Source organism: Tachypleus tridentatus, chromosome 7 (assembly GCF_004210375.1).
Source record: "Tachypleus tridentatus isolate NWPU-2018 chromosome 7, ASM421037v1, whole genome shotgun sequence".
Taxonomy (NCBI): Eukaryota; Metazoa; Arthropoda; class Merostomata; order Xiphosura; family Limulidae; genus Tachypleus; species Tachypleus tridentatus.
Window position 1 is genome coordinate 120,550,926 of NC_134831.1, and position 20,847 is coordinate 120,571,772.

General features: G+C 37.3%; 1 protein-coding gene across 2 annotated transcripts in view; it reads right to left on the reverse strand.

The window, feature by feature from the left end:
* The window catches only part of LOC143256493 (ecdysone-induced protein 78C-like), a 154,429-nt gene that overhangs the window by 87,085 nt on the left and 46,497 nt on the right, over positions 1–20,847 (reverse strand). The window lies entirely within an intron of this gene.

The following is a 20,847-nucleotide window of genomic DNA, read 5'->3' on the forward strand; positions in this document are numbered from 1 at the left end:
AACCATCTTTTTTTTTAAATGATACTACACTTATAACTCAGTGTTTCTCTATGGAATTATTTGAATAAAAGAAACACTATTAAGAGTAATATTCCTCACATCCAGTCTGTGAAGATCCCCGAAACGAACGAACCTGTATGGAACCTCCAAGCTCAGGTTCCAGTCAACAAACAAATAACACATTTTTTTTATTCACCCTGTTTCAATTCTAGGTAGTAGCGAGGAGAATTTGGGCATTTTTTTAGCTCATAAAGCAAGAATAGTTCAGGAAACTTGAAAGCGTTTACTTGTTTTGGGGTTGCTAGAGTGATTGTTTGTTTCGAAGTGAAGCACACAGCTACTTAATGGGCTTTCTGTGCTCTGCTCACCACAGGTATCGAAAAAATCCGCAGACATGCAGCTGTGCCACTGGGGGGGGGGGAGATATTAGAGTTATATACCTAATTCTTATGCGGCCTGGCATCGTCAGGTGGGTTAAGGAGTCCGACTCGTAATCTGAGGGTGGCGGGTTCGAATCCCCGTCGTACCAAACATGCTTGCCCTTTCAGCCGTGGGGGCGTTATAATGTTACAATCAATCCCAATATTCGTTGGTAAAAGAGTAGCCTAAAGTTGGCGGTGAGTGGTGATGACCTTTATTAGGGACGACTAGTGCAGATAGTTCTCGTGCAGCTTTGACAGGGAAATGAAAAAACAACCAACAAACTTTCTACGATCTATATATATATATATTTTAGTAGAAGATAAACGCTCCCTAGGAACATATTCAACAGAAGGCCAGAAACACTAATAATGGCTTGAATTCGCAAGACGTTGTACGTCGTTTCGGATCGTTCCGCCCCAATTTAACCTTTGGTTTTACATATAGAAACGGCACATGTTAGACGTGAATGGGTAATTATTTGAAAAAGCATCTTTCTTCAACTGGTCTCAGCTGTGTATAAAAATGGTCCATTGTCTGATGACCAGAGAAAACGATACATAAATATAAACACCATTAAACCTCGACTACTCTTGTATCTTCTTACTTGCAAACATAATTCGGAATGTTAATCAGTTTATTACATCTTTTACCAGAATATGCATACATATACATTTCTTATTTATCTTTCAGAAACATTCATTGATTCTAATTTATCCTGAATATATTTTACCACTAGGAGCCACTGGTAACGACAATGCGTCTTTGTTATTAAGAACAAATCTACATAAAAGGCTGTTTGTCCTCTGTCACTGCTGGTATCGGGTGTCGAAACCTGAATGTTAGAGTTGTAAACTGTGAGGCCGCCGAACCACCGAAGTTAACGAGAGTGTAATATTTGTTTGTTTTGAATTGAGCACAAAACTACACAAGGACTATCTGTGCTCTGCCCACCACAGGTATCGAAACCCGGTTTTTTTTGTGTTAGTCCGCAGACATGCCACTGGGGGGCGACAGTGTAATGAAGAATGATTTTGGTTTGGTTTGTTTTGAATTTCGCGCAAAGCTACACAAGGGCTATTTGCGCTAGCCGTCCCTAATTTAGCAGTGTAAGACTAGTGGGAAGGCAGCTAGTCATTACCACCCACCGCTAACTCTTGGGCTCCTCTTTTACCAACGAATAGTGGGATTGACCATAACATTATAACGCCCCCACGGCTGAAACATGTTTGGTGGAGCAGGGAGTCGAACGCCTTAACCCACCTGGCCATGCCAGGCCATAAAGAATGAAAAAAAAAAATTATATCGTACGATCGCAGCCCAAAATAAACACCAGGGAGAGCTAAGGCGTTCTAATCTGTTTAAATGGTGTTCACTGTATGACAACTATGTATATTCTAAATCTTGCTAAGAGATTCAAATGTTTTAAATGTTAATGAGATGAAATAGTAACTGGGTATTTAATGAGACGAGATTTTTAGAAACATCATTTCACAAGTCGCTAAAAATGTTCCATCCGTGTTTGTATATAACATGTTTCAAAACGAATCAGTTCAGTTACTATGGAATTAAAAACACAAATGGAGTCTTAGAGGAGCATTTAGTTTTAAATATCAAAACATACAGTTCCAGTCAACAGCATATTATATAACGGACTGTAGCGTTAAAAATAGTCTCCGTTACATACAAGATATGTATATATATATTCAAAATATAAACAACGTGTTTTGTTAAATAAACGTTTGAAGGAGAAATAATTGTTACAAAAATGTATTCAACAAATTGATAAATTATTAAGATTAAGTGTTTGGTGAAATTATGAAATATTAAAAACGAAGATATTCCTAAAACAAATAAACACTGTTTGTTTTTTTCTAGAGCTATCTGCGGTGTTTACTTGGGAGGAATCGAGCCCCACGTTTAGTGTTATTAGACCGTAGACTTACCCCTGTCACACCGGAAAGCGTATGTGTGTGTTTTATTTTATAGGAAAGTCACATCGGGCTATCTGCGGAGGGAACCGAGGAGAACCGAACCGCTGATTTTCGCGTTGTAAACCCGTAGACTTACCGCTGTACCAGTGAGGAACCGAAAGAAATATGATTGTTTCGTACATCAGGGAACAGTAAATTTTCGAATGTTAGTTAAAACACGTAAAAATTGAATGAAATAGCGTTACATATTGAAGTGAAATCATCACTTGGTACAATAAATATTATACATTATTTATTAAGACAGTTACCTCGTTGGATGAAGTTTTATTTCCAACTGAAGCATGGTTATTTCAGAAAACAAAGTTAATTAACACAAATTATCTAACGAAGAATGCTGAGAAGCACGCGACTTCTGTATTTGTTAAGTAGAAACGTTATAACTAAATATAAATAACCTAGAATACAACAGAAGAACTGGAGAGCCATCTTTAAAATACTTCATGGGATGTATGGGTCCCATTAGTCCTGAAGAATAATACCTTGGGGTAAGTATAACCAATCAGTACTGAAAGGGTTAATTAACCTAAACTTCAAGAAAACAGAACAATTGAAGGAAATATCTGGAACATTACATCAGAGAAAGCGACTTAGGTTTCTCAAACAAGCTCCTAAAGCAAAAGGCCGTCCTAAAGCAAAATATATGAATTATATATTACGTTTGTACGTAAAACGAAATAAGAATAGTGTTATGTTCATATGAGACTGCACTATGCGAATCGTAATAAACAATGAGAATAGTGTTATGTTCATATAAGACTGCACTATGCGAATCGTAATAAACTTGGAGCTACTCTTGTATTATATTATCACACCGATTCGCAAAAAACTAATTACTACATACCCTTGACCATCAGAGCGCCCTAACCACCTGGTCATACAGGGCCACCATTAGATATAAATATACGTAGAGTATAAGTGCTTCGTCTTGTTTTTAATATTACTTAATATCTTTAATACTTTGTACTTAATATTAAATTAAAATAAGTTAAATGTCTGGGTAAACTGAAAAGGAATTATATTTTGAGGGAAACCCATTCCACTAATGTCCATTTCTGGATAAAGAACTACACAAAATATACTCAATTAGCTATGTTGAGTTGATTTACAGTTTAACTCTATTTATATATCTTGTGCTGATCGCAAGTTAAAACAAACAAAAGATTATTAATCCATTTATTTAAATGCCCCTCGCTAGTACAACGGAAGGTCTACGGATTTACAACGCTAAATTCAGGGGGATTCGATTCCCTTCGGTGGGCTCAGCAGATAGCCCGATGTGGCTTTGCTATAAGAAAACGTATACATTTATTCAAACTTTTATTTTAAACACAAACAAATAATAACGAAACATAAAACACAATTCAAAGTTGAAGAATACCACATAACATGCGCTAGTGATATTTCACAATTCGAATAAAAAATCACTACATAATTATTTTAATTCATTCATTGGAAAACCACAGATCAAACGCTTCTGAGAATTTCGCGACATATTTTAATATTACAGTTTAATGTCCCCCAGTAGGACAACGTTAATTCTACGAACTTACAACACTAAAATCCGGAGTTCTGTTCCCCACGGTAAACACAGGAGATAGCTCAATGTGGCTTTGCTTTATAAAACAAGCACACAAAATATGTTACAATTTAACGGTCAAAGGTTGGTAAAGCAATGGAAAGCCGTAATAAAAACTAGATGGTAAAGCAATGGAAAGCCATAATAAAAACTAGATGGTAAAGCAATGGAAAGCCATAATAAAAACTAGATGGTAAAGCAATGGAAAGCCATAATAAAACTACAGAGATTTGTTTCCAAATTCCCGTTTTTCTTTTTTTCCATTAAATATTTCAGATCAGTCTGTAAAAGGATTTTAGGTATATTTTTGTCGACCACAAATTATGTACTCTTGAGGTCTTTCATTTAATATCAGAAACTCGTCAGCTGAGATAAACAGTGAAAAACAAAGTTTATCAGAAACAGAATTTACATGTGCTGTAAAAGTCTATTGAAGTTAAAATTTCAATGTCTAAAACTGTGTGTGTTGAAACACTGCTCATTCGATCAATATATTTGTGATGGAAAACTAACCAGACTGTAGAAGTTGTTATTTTTCACATTCCAATTAACTTGGCCATTGTAAATTTCAAACCAAGGATTTGTGAAAATAAAAGATGAGGTCCATATTCCACAAGTCATTGCAAAAGAGGTATTTATGACGAGACAGACAAAGTTAGGTTTGATTTGAATCTCGCGCAAAGCTACGCGAGGACTCTCTGTACTAGCTGTCCTGAATTCAGCATTGAAAGACTAGATAGAAAGCAGCTAGTCATCACAACACAACGCCGACCGTTGGGATATTCTTTTGCCAACGAATAATGGAATTGACTGATACATTATACCACTGCGACGGCTGAAAGGAACGAGCATATTTAGTACGGGGATTTGAAACCGCGACCTTCATATTGCGATTCGGACGCCTTAATCACCTGGCGATGAACAAAGTTTGAAAACAGAATGTTGGCAAGCGCTGGTATCTCTGATAAAAATCTGATTAGAGCTCATATGCTTTTTGTTCTTGTTTTCACACTCTTATTAATTTGCCCATCATTGATTTCACATATGTGTAAAAACATAATTTCTGATCTATCTTTTGTTTCCCACAAGTCATTACCCAGGAGGCCTTCCATTTGATACCAAAATTCATTATTTGGGCTGGACTATAAGAGTCAAAGTTTATTTGTAACGCTAGTTATATACGTGTTAAGCAATACGAGAATTTTAAAGTTACAGTTTAAACACCAAAAATTGGCGAATGATCGAAAACCAATAAATTTAATATTTGTGACAAATAATCAGACCAGACTTCAAGCCCCCCCCCCCCGTGGCACAGTGGTATGTCTGCGGACTCGCACCGCTAAACTCCGGGCTTTGATACTCGTGGTGGAAAGAGCACAGATAGCTCATTGTGTAGCTTTGTGCTTAATTCTAAACAAACAAAGAAAACAGACTTCAAACGTTGTTTGTTCATTGCGAATGTCAGATCTGAAGCATGGAAAGCTGCACAATGTATCATCTGCGGCGATCAGAACCTCCTGTTTTCAGCGTTGTAAATACGAAAATTTATTGTTGACTCACCAGAGGACCAAACTTATCTAAAATGATACGCTAAAACAAAGTATATTGGAAAACTGTGATAAAAAGTCATTTAATAAAAATACCACAAATAAGACCCTCCAGTAGCACAGCGGTATGTCTGCAGACTTACAACGCTATAAACCGGGTTTCGATACCCGTGGTGGGCATAGCACGAACGGTCCATTGTGTAGCTTTGTGCGTAATTACAAACGACCAAACATACACATAAAACACACGAAAAACTTTGATATCTTCCAGGGATAAGAAAAAAAATACTGATATCAAAACTACTTAGACTGAAAAACTGCAGAAGGGAAAACTCTGGGCAAAATTTAACATTTATGTTTTTTTCTTCGTTCAACAAAAAATATCCTGTTCTATCTAAAACAGGAAGCTGGCCTTTAGCTTTCCACAGGTGACGAGAAAATCATTCTAGAATCACGAAAAAATAGTAAAAAGAAATTTACCATCCTTCATACAAGAAAAAACAACTTCTGTTGTAAGTGACTGTTTGTCAACAGAGGTCTTTCCTGTCGGTTAGCACAGGACAATGTCGTCATTAATGTGGGCAGTTTCTTGGGCAGCGAGGCGGGTTTAAGTAGGCCGATTAGATAAATGTTTCATTCTGTTTAAAGGATACAATATCGGATAAAGAGGGAGCTTTAGAATCAAAAGGTCGACCTGGGCGGAAATGTTGAAGTTGTAACGAAAGGAATAACTCGCTGTTTTTGTGTGGGAGGCTGTACGAAGCCAATAAAAGTTCTTCTTACTGTGACCTACTTTCACCAGCGAAACGAAAGTACTTTTGGTGTTTACACAAATTTACAATATGTGCCGCTAGAGGTCAGCCACAACTTTGGTCTCCCTTTCAGTAACAAACAGTAACCATCTGCCAAGTTTTAGTCAAAGTCATATTTCAGATTCCCGCGAGGTTTGGAACGAATAAACATTTTTTTTTTCATATAGTAGTTTCTAAAACCCGTAAAAGTTATTTTTTATTTTTAAAATAGTTCGATATATCTCATGATGTCAACTTTAAAGTGCAAATATTTACTTGTTAACATTCTACGTAGTTAAATCTTTTAAGGTACCCAGTTAAAGATCGTTTGTTTGCGTTGGATAAAATAGATTGTTTTTCAAAAATTCTGTAATCCCAACAAAAGCTTTCTTGAACGTGTTAAGATTTGAGTAAACGACTGAACCACGTGTCCCAGAGATGTACAGCGGCGTTTTACTTCTTCTTTGTTCATTATAAAACTATTCAAAATTATAAATGTGACTAGATTTTCACACATAACCCCTTCCAAAGGAATTGTAGAGTACCTACAATTTTGGTGGGGCTCGGCATGGCCAGGTGGTTAAGGCACTCGACTCATAATCTGAGGGTGGAGGGTTCAAATCCCTTTCAAACCAAACATGCTAGACTTTTCAGCCGTGAGGGCGTTATGAAGTGACGATCAATCCCACTATTCGTTGGCAAAAAGAGTGGCCTAAGAGTTGGCGGTGGGTGGTGAGGACTAGCTGCCTTCCCTCTAATCTTACACTGCTAAATTAGGGACGGTTAGCACAGATAGTCCTCGTGTAGCTATGGGCGAAATTCCAAAATAAACCGTTTATTAAACCGTTACCATGATAAAAGAGTAGCCCAAGATTTGGCGGTAGGTGGTGAGGACTAGTTGCCTTCCCTCTAATCTTACACCGCTAAATTAGGGAGGGCTGCAGATAGTCCTTGTGTAGCTTTACGCGAAATTCAAAAACAAACAAATATCTCCCTGTGAAAATCTCCCTCACTTCTCTACATGAAAGTCTGATTTAAAAGACAAACAAGTTCTCTCATTTACTAGAATACTGAGCTGATGTTCAGGTTATAAATAGTTTTACGCTATATAACGTGTCTGTGTATGCGACAAGGCGTGGGCCGTTGGTTATCATTCCCGGATTGTGAATCCGAGGGTTATCTTTTGCTATTCGTCAAGAAAAAAAAAGCATTCTTTATCCCACGCTTTAGAGCAGTGGATACTCTATAAGCGTGACAATAAAAATCCATACTCTATAAGCGTGACAATTAAAACCCACACTCTATAAGTGTGACAATAAAAACCCATACTTTATAAGCGTGACAATTAAACCCATACTCTACAAGCGTGACAAAACCCATACTCTATAAGCGTGACAAGTAAAACCCACACTCTATAAGTGTGACAATAAAAACCCATACTTTATAAGCGTGACAATTAAACCCATACTCTATAAGCGTGACAATTAAAACCCATGCTCTATAAGCGTGACAATAAAAATCCATACTCTATAAGCGTGACAATTAAAACCCACACTCTATAATTGTCCCAATAAAAACCCATACTTTATAAGCGTGACAATTAAACCCATACTCTATAAGCGTGACAATTAAAACACACACTCTATAAGTGTGACAATTAAAACCCATACTCTACAAGCGTGACAAAACCCATACTCTATAAGCGTGACAATTAAAACACACACTCTATAAGTGTGACAATAAAAACCCATACTTTATAAGCGTGACAATTAAACCCATACTCTATAAGCGTGACAATTAAAACCCATACTCTATAAGCGTGACAATTAAAACCCATACTTTATAAGCGTGACAATTAAAACCCACTTGTTTGTTCACACAATACTTGACTAAAAGTTGGTAGTTGGCAATCTTTACAAACTCCAGTCTATGAATTCGAAGTTAGAGACGGGTCTAATTAACAAATCAATATTGTTTTAACGATGTTTAAACCACTAAGGTGAACATCAAATTAATATATTAAAAGTGTTTAAAAGCTCATTACACCAATTATTAACCTACAAATAATAACAAACTAATCTGTTTCACGATTACTTTATATTTACAGGAAAAACAACAACTTTGTTTTAACTAATGGTAAAACAAGACACCTTAACTTTCATAATCAATATATATAACTGCAAGTTACTTCACCAAGCTGTTTTTTTTCTCAACTTATAAAGATACAAAATTTAAAGTGTTTTTAGAAATATTGGTAAGTAGAACATGTACTATCGTATTTAAATTACATTCCCATCAAGGAGAATCAAAAACTAATTATCTTATGTGAAAGGTAATCACATGTAACTCTACTGGAATGATTAAGAAATATGAATCAGGTTTAAGAACGTATCCAGGATATATCAGTGAAGAGAAGTGATCAGTTTTTTTTTCTGTTTTTTTTTTTTTTTTTGTGGTGAGTGAGTGTTAAAACCAGAGCAAAACCCTTATGGGCAGTGGAGTGAACGTAGTTTATTGTTAACTACTGATTTACGTTTGATGGCATTTAAACTATAACGGTTAGGCACACCTAAATGTCATTCGATTAATGCTCGTCTGGGATGATTAGGACCAGTTGTGGTGTTAGTGTGTTTGCTGTAGTGATTTACTTCAAAATGTTTGTTTGTTTGTATTAATTTTGCGCAAAGCTACTTGAGGGCTATCTGCGCTAGCCGTCCCTAATTTAGCAGTGTAAGACTAGAGGAAAGGCAGCTAGTCATCGCCACCGCCAACTCTTGGGCTACTCTTTTACAAACGAATAGTGGGAATGATCGTCACATTATAACGCCCCCACGACTGGGAGGGCGAGCATGTTTGGTGCGACCGGGATTCGAACCCGCGACCCTCGGATTACGAGTCGAACGCCTTAACACACTTGGCCATGCCGGGCCACTTCAGAATTGGTACTTGATAAAGTGAGAGAATAACTAACGTGTTAGTGTGAACATTGTGTGGAGTAGGATGTTATGATGTTAGTTATTCTCCAGTGGTTTGTGTGCAGTAGGATGTTATGATGTTAGTTCTTCTCCAGTGGTTTGTGTGCAGTAGGATGTTATGATGTTAGTTATTCTCCAGTGGTTTGTGTGCAGTAGGATGTTATGATGTTAGTTATTCTCCAGTGGTTTGTGTGCAGTAGGATGTTATGATGTTAGTTCTTCTCCAGTGGTTTGTGTGCACAGGATGTTATGATGTTAGTTCTTCTCCAGTGGTTTGTGTGCAGTAGGATGTTATGATGTTAGTTCTTCTCCAGTGGTTTGTGTGCATGGATGTTATGATGTTAGTTATTCTCCAGTGGTTTGTGTGTGCAGGGATGTTATGATGTTAGTTATTCTCCAGTGGTTTGTGTGCAGTAGGATGTTATGATGTTAGTTCTTCTCCAGTGGTTTGTGTGCAGTAGGATGTTATGATGTTAGTTATTCTCCAGTGGTTTGTGTGCACAGGATGTTATGATGTTAGTTCTTCTCCAGTGGTTTGTGTGCAGTAGGATGTTATGATGTTAGTTATTCTCCAGTGGTTTGTGTGCAGTAGGATGTTATGATGTTAGTTATTCTCCAGTGGTTTGTGTAGGATGTTATGATGTTAGTTCTTTTCCAGTGTTATTCTCCAGTGGTTTGTGTGCAGTAGGATGTTATGATGTTAGTTATTCTCCAGATGTTATGTTATGATGTTAGTTATTCTCCAGTGGTTTGTGTGCAGTAGGATGTTATGATGTTAGTTCTTCTCCAGTGGTTTGTGTGCACAGGATGTTATGATGTTAGTTCTTCTCCAGTGGTTTGTGTGCAGTAGGATGTTATGATGTTAGTTCTTCTCCAGTGGTTTGTGTGCACAGGATGTTATGATGTTAGTTATTCTCCAGTGGTTTGTGTGCAGTAGGATGTTATGATGTTAGTTATTCTCCAGTGGTTTGTGTGCAGTAGGATGTTATGATGTTAGTTATTCTCCAGTGGTTTGTGTGCAGTAGGATGTTATGTTAGTTATTCTCCAGTGGTTTGTGTGCAGTAGGATGCTATGATGTTAGTTATTCTCCAGTGGTTTGTGTGCAGTAGGATGTTATGATGTTAGTTCTTCTCCAGTGGTTTGTGTGCACAGGATGTTATGATGTTAGTTCTTCTCCAGTGATTTGTGTGCACAGGATGTTATGATGTTAGTTATTCTCCAGTGGTTTGTGTGCACAGGATGTTATGATGTTAGTTCTTCTCCAGTGATTTGTGTGCAGTAGGATGTTATGATATTAGTTCTTCTCCAGTGGTTTGTGTGCACAGGATGTTATGATGTTAGTTCTTCTCCAGTGGTTTGTGTGCAGTAGGATGTTATGATGTTAGTTCTTCTCCAGTGGTTTGTGTGCACAGGATGTTATGATGTTAGTTATTCTCCAGTGGTTTGTGTGCAGTAGGATGTTATGATGTTAGTTATTCTCCAGTGGTTTGTGTGCAGTAGGATGTTATGATGTTAGTTATTCTCCAGTGGTTTGTGTGCAGTAGGATGTTATGATGTTAGTTATTCTCCAGTGGTTTGTGTGCACAGGATGTTATGATGTTAGTTATTCTCCAGTGGTTTGTGTGCAGTAGGATGTTATGATGTTAGTTACTCTGTCAGACGTCAAGGGAACGTTTCATTTTCATTCTCTAATGTATAGAATATGAATATGAAACAGCTCTTCAATTAAAAACATATGTCTTCAAGGCAGCAAGTTCACAAGTTGACAAAATACAGTTATTTATCAAGTAATATATTCATTCACTGTCTAAAAACTCTTTTTCAGTTCCAGTTTTGCAATATTGGTCGGCACATACAAACAGCAATTACTATCACATCATGGCTCTCAGCACAGTGGATATACCTCACTTCATATACCACAGCCAGGATATCTTACAGTTTTCAAATTAAACTCCAGTTGAAATGTGTCGTATATCCACTTGCTTTTCCAATCACACTTATTTATATCTATATATAGGCATTGTATCTTAAATGCCCGCCTTCTTAACATCTTAAATGTTATACATTATTATTAAGTCATTAAATATAAAACTGTACACATCTTACTGCCCAGTAAGGTATACACCGCTCTTCAGATCTCTTCACAGCGAAATAAAACATATATATATATATAAGAATTTAAATGGCGAATCAGATAAATAGTTCTTGAAACTGTAAGAGTATTCCTACGCGTGCAGTTATTTCCTTCTCACTTTTAGGCTCCTTTCTGAAGTGTTTAACCTTCAGGTTAAGTGAAATGTGAACAAATGATTTTATAAATAGGCTACCGGAATGTGTTTCAAACGTATACTAAATTACAGTATCTTACTATAATGAAAACAGCTCGATATATTAACGTTGCTACTAAATTATAAAACATCTCTGAAGTTCATGAGTGCTGTGCGCGCGCTTGAACTCGTACGTGCACATACTAGAAACTTCCACAATATTTTCCAAAATTCACTCTTGGTTTTTACTAATATAACATTAAAAAATTGTATATCGTGGATCATAGTCGTAGTAATAATAGATTTAACTTATAATTGTTTTGTAAGTTAGGCTTAACTTATGACTGTATCGTAAGTTAGGCTTAACTTGTGACTAATTTTTAAGGTCCAACAAGAAACGTTAGCCAATGTGATAAAGAGAAATGTTCAAATAACAGATCAAGTTTGGACTTCCAAAATCATTTAATAATTAATTTATTAAACTTAATAAATCGTTAAGAAATACTGAAACGAGAAGCTTTATGATCTCTTCACGCATAAATAATTTAATTTGTTACGTTTGTTTCACAAAGAGTTATCCGCGCATAACATTCTCTTATCTCGAACTGACAGGCTAAAAGGAAGACATCATCTATACATCGCCAAATCTATTCTAATAATACTCTTATCTGGGCGAAAAGTGAGACTTCACCGTCAAACTCGTAGTACGCCCGGGGCTCCAAAGAACGGGACGATTTTATTTTTCGGCGACTAGTCACGAATTAAAATACTCTGATTCACAGTTTGGTCACATTAACCACTAATTAAGCCCTGCTTTTATCTTCAGTGATGCCACATATCACTCGTCTTGCTCTAACCGACAACAAGAGTGCGCAAAAGTTTACGCTTCGCGAATGTTCTCCATAAGAACTATGTGACTTTACTGTAAACTATAAGCCTTTTTTTTTTGCGTACACAAACAAAAAGTTTGCTTTCTTCGTGCACAAAAGATACAAATCGTAAATTTAAAGTAAATACTGTTTTCAATAATACATTGTTTGTTTGTTTGTTTGTTTTGGAATTTCGCACAAAGCTACTCGAGGGCTATCTGTGCTAGCCATCCCTAATTTAGCAGTGTAAGACTAGAGGGAAGGCAGCTAGTCATCACCACCCACCGCCAACTCTTGGGCTACTCTTTTACCAACGAATAGTGGGATTGACCGTCACATTATACACCCCCACGGCTGGGAGGGCGAGCATGTTTAGCGCGACGGGGGCGCGAACCCGCGACCCTCAGATTACGAGTCGCACGCCCTACGCGCTAGGCCATGCCGGGCCGTTCAATAATACATATTTTTAAGTAAGAATAATTGCGCTAACAAAACGAATCCAAAAACAATGGTCGCTATAACCTTCAATTCGAAGGTTGGAACGTGCGCTACGTGTCGCCATTTTATCCGAGAACATCCCATAACACTTACACAGACGCTACCTACACAGTTTCTCTAACATTGATTTCCGATCCTATCTTATTTTCGATAAAAATTCTACACAAACAAAACAAGTATATACAAACGTCATTCACATCACACACTGAGTATCCACCCAGGACTCCGATAATAAGGCCTTTCATTATCGAACGTCACGATTTGCTCATCAAAGAAGAGTTACGACTTACAGGCACGCCAGTGATGATGACGTCATTAATGCCTCATTTGCCAAACGAATCGATTTGTCTTTGGGAAAAGCATACTGCCAATAGACAAGCAGGAAGACTCTAATTACAGTAACTTCATTTAAGGTACTTGACTTGTTTACAGTGCTCCAGTGGATCAACGGAAAAAATCAGTTGGCTTATAATGTTAAAAATCGGGTTTCGACACCATTTTTAAGGCAGAGCACGGATAGCCTTGTGTCTTTCAAAAAACAGACAGACATGAGAGACGACTTAACTTTTTTTTTTTTGCTTTCACTAAAATTGTTTGGTCAAGTGACTCCTCTGTTCTTGTCTTCATAGTTCGTCTCTTATTAAACTGATGTAACAAAACTAGGCTTAAGGGAGGTCCGGATTATAGGCTCGCGTACCATTCCTTGAAACCAGAAAAACCGACGTAATCTGAATATTATCAAAACATCAGTCAGTTAATTCTGAATATGAATCTTATTGTTCGATTAATAGTTACAAACACGAATAGGTGTTAACATATTCTTCCGTACAACTTTGGTCAACCTAACCAAAGAAAATCACATTTTAAACCATTTTAAAACCTCTATGACAAATCAGAGAGTGTTTTAAGCCCACAAGGTAATTTTAGAATGGTGTGTAAATCATGCTTATATTGTGTTATACGAAGACAACAACAAGAACTTTCAGTGTTTCGTCTCAGCACTTTCGCTTTACAACTGACACGATAAAGCCTGTTCGGTCCCCTGCGTGTGTGTGTGTGTGTTTTTGGAATTTCGCACAAAGCTACTCGAGGGCTATCTGTGCTAGCCGTCCCTAATTTAGCAGTGTAAGACAAGAGGGAAGACAGCTAGTCATCACCACCCACCGCCAACTCTTGGGCTACTCTTTTACCAACGAATAGTGGGAATGATTGTCACATTATAACGCCCCCACGGCTGGGAGGGCAAGCATGTTTGGCGCGACGCAGGCGCGAACCTGCGACTCTCGGATTACGAGTCGCACGCCTTACGCGCTTGGCCATGCCAGGTCATCGGTCCCCTGCTGGTACAGCGGTAAGTCTACGGATTTACAACGCTAAAATTAGGGGGTTCGATTCCCCCTCGGTGGACTCAGCAGATAGCCCGATGTGGCTTTGCTATAAAAATACACACACACACACAAAGCCTGTTTGTTTAAGAAGGTTTTAAAATATTTAGATAAATTTGTGAAATGGTAAACTGTTTAAAATTAAGTTTTAATCACACGGAACAGTTTTACAGAGAACTGTACTAGATCTAAAGACGGAACTATTTAAACATACTTCATGACCTGGTGATAAGGAAGATCGACTCCCTCTTTCAGCTGAGGATTTGTTTGTTTTGAATTTCGCGCAAAGCTACACGAGGGCTATCTGCGCTAGCCGTCCCTAATTTAGCAATGTAAGACTAGAGGGAAAGCAGGTAGTCATCACCACCCACCGCCAACTCTTGGGCTACTCTTTCACCAACGAATAATGGGTTTGACTGTCACTTTATAACGCCCCCACGGCTGAAAGGGTGAGCAGGTTTGGTGTGACGAGGATTCGAACCAGCGACCCTAGGATTACGAGTCCAGTGCTTTAACCACCTGGCCATGCCGGGCCTTCAGCTGTGGGGACGTTATAAAGAGATTGCCAATCCCACTAGTCGTTGGTAAAAGATTAACCCCAAGAGTTAGTGGTGGCTGCTATTGACTAGCTACTTTCCCTCTAGTCTTTAACTGCCAAATTAAAGACAGCCAGCGCACACGGCTTTGCAAGAAATTCAGAAACAAAAACTACGTGATGTAATAGAAAGCTGGTGCAGTAACACCGCCCGCCAACAAAGCATACGACAGCAGATGAGATAACCCTCTAACCCGTGCAATATTTAACTGTGACAGGGGGCGGTAATTTCGGTATTACACGAAAAAAGGAATGTAAAAAGAAAGATTTTGAATGTGTAATAAGCCAGCTTTGAGCTTACCACATATATAATATACAGATTATTCTCGTCTCCTCTGGACGCTTCCTACATAGATTCGTCAGTGTTTTCTTGTCTTCAGACTGTGTGTGTTTGTGTGTTTTTCTTATAGCAAAGCCACATCGGGCTATCTGCGGAGCCCACCGAGGGGAATCAAACCCCTGATTTTAGCGTTGTAAATCCGTAGACATACCGCTGTACTAGCGGGGGGCTTCTTCAGACTGACAAAAATAGTATACCACAAGAATTGTACCACATATTATTCGACTGCACGAAAACAAAACAAAACAAAACAACAAAAAAGTCACATCCTTTCTTTTAAGGCCCGGCATGGCCAAACGTGTTAAGGAGTGCGATTTGTAATCTGAGGGTCGCGGGTTCGCATCCCGGTCGTGCCAAACATGCTCGCCCTTTTAGCCGTGGGGGCGTTATAATGTGACGGTCAATCCCACTATTCGTTGGTAAAAGAGTAGCCCAAGAGTTGGCGGTGGGTAGTGATGACTAGCTGTCTTTCCTCTTGTCTTACACTGCTAAATTAGGGACGGCTAGCGCAGATAGCCCTCGAGTAGCTTTGTGCGAAATTCTAAAAACAAACAGACAAAAACGTCACATCCTTTCCGTTAATGGGTAAATATTTAGAATATTAAGTTATGTTATTATGGGTTTTTTTCCTTTACAAATTGTGTGTGTTTGTGTTTTTCTTATAGCAAAGCCACATCGCGCTATCTGCTGAGCCCACTGAGGGTAATCGAACACCTCATTTTAGCGTTGTAAATCCATAGACTTACCGCTGTACTTTGTACTTCAAAAAATAAAAAAGTTTAAACAAACCAAAATTGAGGGGAACCCTAAATTGAAAACTTTGAGAACCAGTGCTTTAATCATGAACCTTAAACTTGGTGGTTTTCTATCTTTAACTATAATTACTTCAGTTGACTTGTGAAGTAATCTTTGAAGGTTCACTGGTCTTGATTTGGCTTCTTACGAATTTCGCGCTAAGCTACACGAGGACTATCTGCGCTAACCGTCTCTAATTTAGCAGTGTAAGACTAGAGGGAAGGAAAATTAGTCATCACCGCTTACCGCCAACTCTATCAACGAATAGTGAGGTTTACCGTCACATTATAACGCTCTAACGGCTGAAAGAGTATGCATGTTTTGTGGGACAAGGATTCGAACCCGCGACCCTCAGATTTCGAGTCAGCACCTTAACTACCTGGCCATGCTGGCAGTCATTTTATAAACAATTTCAAAAATGGTAGATTTCTAATTTTTGCAAAAATTGGGTCTTGCGTTGCCTAGCGGTTAACATGTTCTGACTGTAAATCTGAAGGTTCGTGCCCTACATCTCGTTGCCGCAAAACCTCGCTCTACGCTTTGTTTGGGACCAGAGATGCACTATAAATATGACAGTCAAACCCCATTCTTCAGTTTAATGAGAGCAGTCCAATAGTTGGCGTTGGGTGCTTTTAACTAGCTGTCTTTCTTTAAGTCTACCAGCTCACAATTTGCGTAGCTTTGCGCAAAATTTAACAACAAAAGACGTTTAAATGTGTTTAGAGATTAAGACAAACCCAAAAGCGCAAAAATTCCGTCTGAATTTTATGCTTTTTAGAGAGAACGTTCATTTAAACAATGATTTAACGTCCGTCTACGAAATTTATCACGTAACAGTGTATTTTATGATTACTGTTATCGTATGGGCAACTAGCAGCGTGGGTATATTTTCGATTGTCATGTCTTTACTTTAGTGTAGACAAGGCGGAAAGTGTCAACAAAAATATTGCATAACGACATTCTTAGATAAAAGCAGATAAAACGACTTTTCTGGCCAGTTATAGAAATTTAATTTCGAAAATCGATGCTACTAATGACAAATGCACACGTTAAAAACTGATGTCAACATTTTTATATTTATACCTCTCACGTGACATTTGTTGGCAAATATAACCATTAATATATTGAAAATTGGGCTTAGCAGAAGTGACTTATGCGTGCTATGCACGTGTAGACATGTTTATAGCAGCACGTGCTCACAATGCATCACATATACGACCCTAAAAGTGTTTGTTCCTCATTTTACCAACTAGGAAACACCTTTTGACCAAGGGTATTGCTAGCGAAGATACGTTATGTGATAACTTAAACAATCTATCAAAGTGATCATTCAGTTTCATGGACGGTACATAAAAATCAGCTACGTGCAAATAATGTTTGTTTATTTACAGTGTGAGCCAACTTACTGTAACCATGACAGTGTTTATATGTTCTATGTACAGTATCCTAGCAACCACAGTCTGTTGGTTTTATGGACTATACCAACTGATATATGAGATATTTTATTTTGAGATAGCATGGAACATTATAGGCCCTCTTACATTATATTACACTTGACGTTACGTTTTGTGGACAACAGTTTATAACGTAGTGTGAAGCCTAATGTCATGCTAACACACCACAGTATAGATACAAGGCGCACGTTCCATTATTTCTTTTATCAGCTCCTCAAGACATGGGATGAAAGTGTATCGAGTGCTAACTTATCCAAATCCTAACATCTCTCAATCATATTCCAGGCACGTGTCCGGAAACACTTAGATACCGATATGATACGGGAAGTAGGAATTTTTTCATAGTTTTGCGCGAATATAAAAATACAAATAAACTCTGGAAAGCCGCTTTCATTTTCTAGAAATATCCTTTTTTTACCAATATATTACATGTAATAACTTCTAGTATAAAAAAATTCAATAGGTACTTCATTTTCTTACCCATTTTCACAATACACGTGAATAGGTGAGACAGTGTTTCTCTTCACTACATTCTCATAATAAAAATGTTCCTCTAATTTAGTTTCTGACGTCAGAATCTTCACAAATACGTCATTAGTTAATTTGGCGTCTCAAGTAAAATAAAGGGGTTAGATGTGTAGCGCCTTAAACAGGCAAATACCAACGATTTCAAAATACATACCCATAAAAAAGGTTTAATTACAAAGGTCAACACGTACCCGCAACCTTCTCGAAACTAATTATCATAGAACGAATCGTACAAAATCTAACACTAATTAAACCGTACCAGGACTCCATTGTTTATTTATTTCTAAAGTGTTTCAATTAGCTACAATTGTTTTTTTCCCAAGGTTATAAATTACATGGTTAGAATCTGGGATACGATGAATGTAGTGAAACTGACATCAACCTGTTTGTCAACCAATTCAACTCTGCCATGCATTAATCAGGTGTTAGGAATGGAAAATAAAAATAAAATAATTACCAAGTAAATTCATTTGATAAGATGAACTGAATGTGTGTGTTTTTAATGGTTAATTAACTTCTCTACTCGGAGGCCAAGAACTTGTAAACTTTGTGTTTTTTGTTCTTAAAACGACTGTTTCCGCCTCATTACTAGGCTTACCTCTATGTAGCACGTTACCTTTCAAACCGTGGATGCTCCAGTATTCAACTCCCAAACTTGTTCTCGTAATAAAAAAAAAAACATTATTAACAATAACAACAGTTTATTATTTGAGACTTAAGTCACTCCGAAAAAGCTTGAGAGACCTTGCAAGTATTGAGTTCTGCTAGGGACGACTCTTTATATTGAGATCCTTTCTCTCAAGTTATAATACTCGAAACTCGTTATAAAATGTGTTTACTTAGTTATACATATATATATTATTATATTTACCAGTTTGGTAAGGTAAGGTTTCACAATGTGACTGACTGACTATTTAGTGTCTTATTTAACCGTTTGGTTTATTTAGAGAGAGAAGGTATGCGTGTTTGTGTTTGATTCGATTTATTCTGAGCCTTAACATGCGGCTAATACTATTCTCGTTGCTCATATTATCGTATGAACAACCTTATGTGACACAAAACATAGTTTTGCATATTTATCTACAACTTCCTGCATATTCATCAGACGACCATTAAAATATTGTAATGGATTTACTGTCATACATTTATTTTAATATCTACGTTGGTTTCAGTTTAATGCTTGTAATGTATGTGGTTAAAAGTGTATTTCGCACGTTTCGCCTCTTTTCTAAATTTATAGAAGATTCTCGAGAGTAAGAATTAACAATGTGTGTTTTACTAAAACACTGGTGTATTGTTGCGCCAACTTAACTTTGGCAATTCTCGCTTAATGTGTATGAAAGGTAGCTGTTGCAAGACATGGGGAGACAGTTTTAGAATATTATTTGGTCTGTTGCAGTTGGTTTACTATAAGCCTCGGAAGCTATAATTGTGATTAACGCTTATTAATCGCGAAACTACAGATATTTGATCAGGGCCATTTATATATTTCGACATTATGAACCGTTTAACTTCATGGAATTAACTTCAAACATTAGAACATTACATATATCCGTCGATAACAAGTCAGCTTATTAATTAGCCTAAGGCCAACCAAATATAGAGAACTAGCTAGCCAGCTGTCCCGTTAAGAGACGTGTAACAATATCAACTCAGAATTAATCCGCTCCTCGTGGACCGTCGATAAAACATTCAGTTCCAGACAAGATAGGATACTGAATATTGTTTGTGTGTTTGTAACATTTTTGTATATAAATCATTATTTGTAATAACCGTTATTATAAACTGTATTGCTGTTTGTATATTACAATATATTCTTGTTATAAAGAAACTATGTGTATCAATATAGTTGGAAAATATCATAAATCAAAACTGACACTTTCAGTGAGTTGAAGTCGTAACACTTAATATAATAAATCGGACACTCGTCCGAGATAAATTATAATACATAACAATATCAACAGTCTAAGGGTACAACCAACTATGTTTCAGTTCCACTTTTTCTTATTCAGACTTCGCATTTAAAAAAAAAAAACAAAAAGCATCATTACTGGAATATTTAAGAAATGTACATTTTCTCAGAGTTCAATTTTACAAACCGTTCTGATTAAACAGTAATTTACCAATACTTAATCCGATAAAGGTGTTTTTAAAACGTGTAGGTTATTACGTGTAAGGAGGTTAATTCAACAGCATTCAAACTCTAAAGTCAGGCTTGATTAACTTAACACTGTTTCCTATTTACTAAGCGGCGAGCTTTGACACGGTTAACGTATATAATAAGTAGCCTCCGTACAAAATATTATAACTGTAACCTCGAAATCTCTTGAATTAACATAGAGAGAAAGGTGACAGTGGGCTTCTTTCTCACACTTCCATTGTTGTGACACGTTTAAGAGTTAGTCAGGTGTTTCGTTATACTTTGACAGGTGTAAACTGCTGGAGTGAAATCACTCTGTGTGGTGTACTCCAGATGCAAGCAGTAAATAATTTGCCTGTCCCACCTCTTTTGTTCCTTAACTGTCGTGTTCTAACACTAAAATCTTTGTATATTTCAAATGTATAGCCTCGCTACGTATCCCTACCCTAAGCCTTTAGTTCACTTGCTATATATACACACACATTTAAAATATAACTGATAATAAACTAAAACATACTAACAGCAGCACCTGACGACCATCATGTGTGGAAGAATGGGCTATTTTAGTACAGCCCCCGTATCTAAATCAAAGCTTTTCCAGTATAATTCTTGATATTTTATAAACTAAGCATAAGCCGGTTGGATCTTCTGCACAAATAACTCCATTTGTAG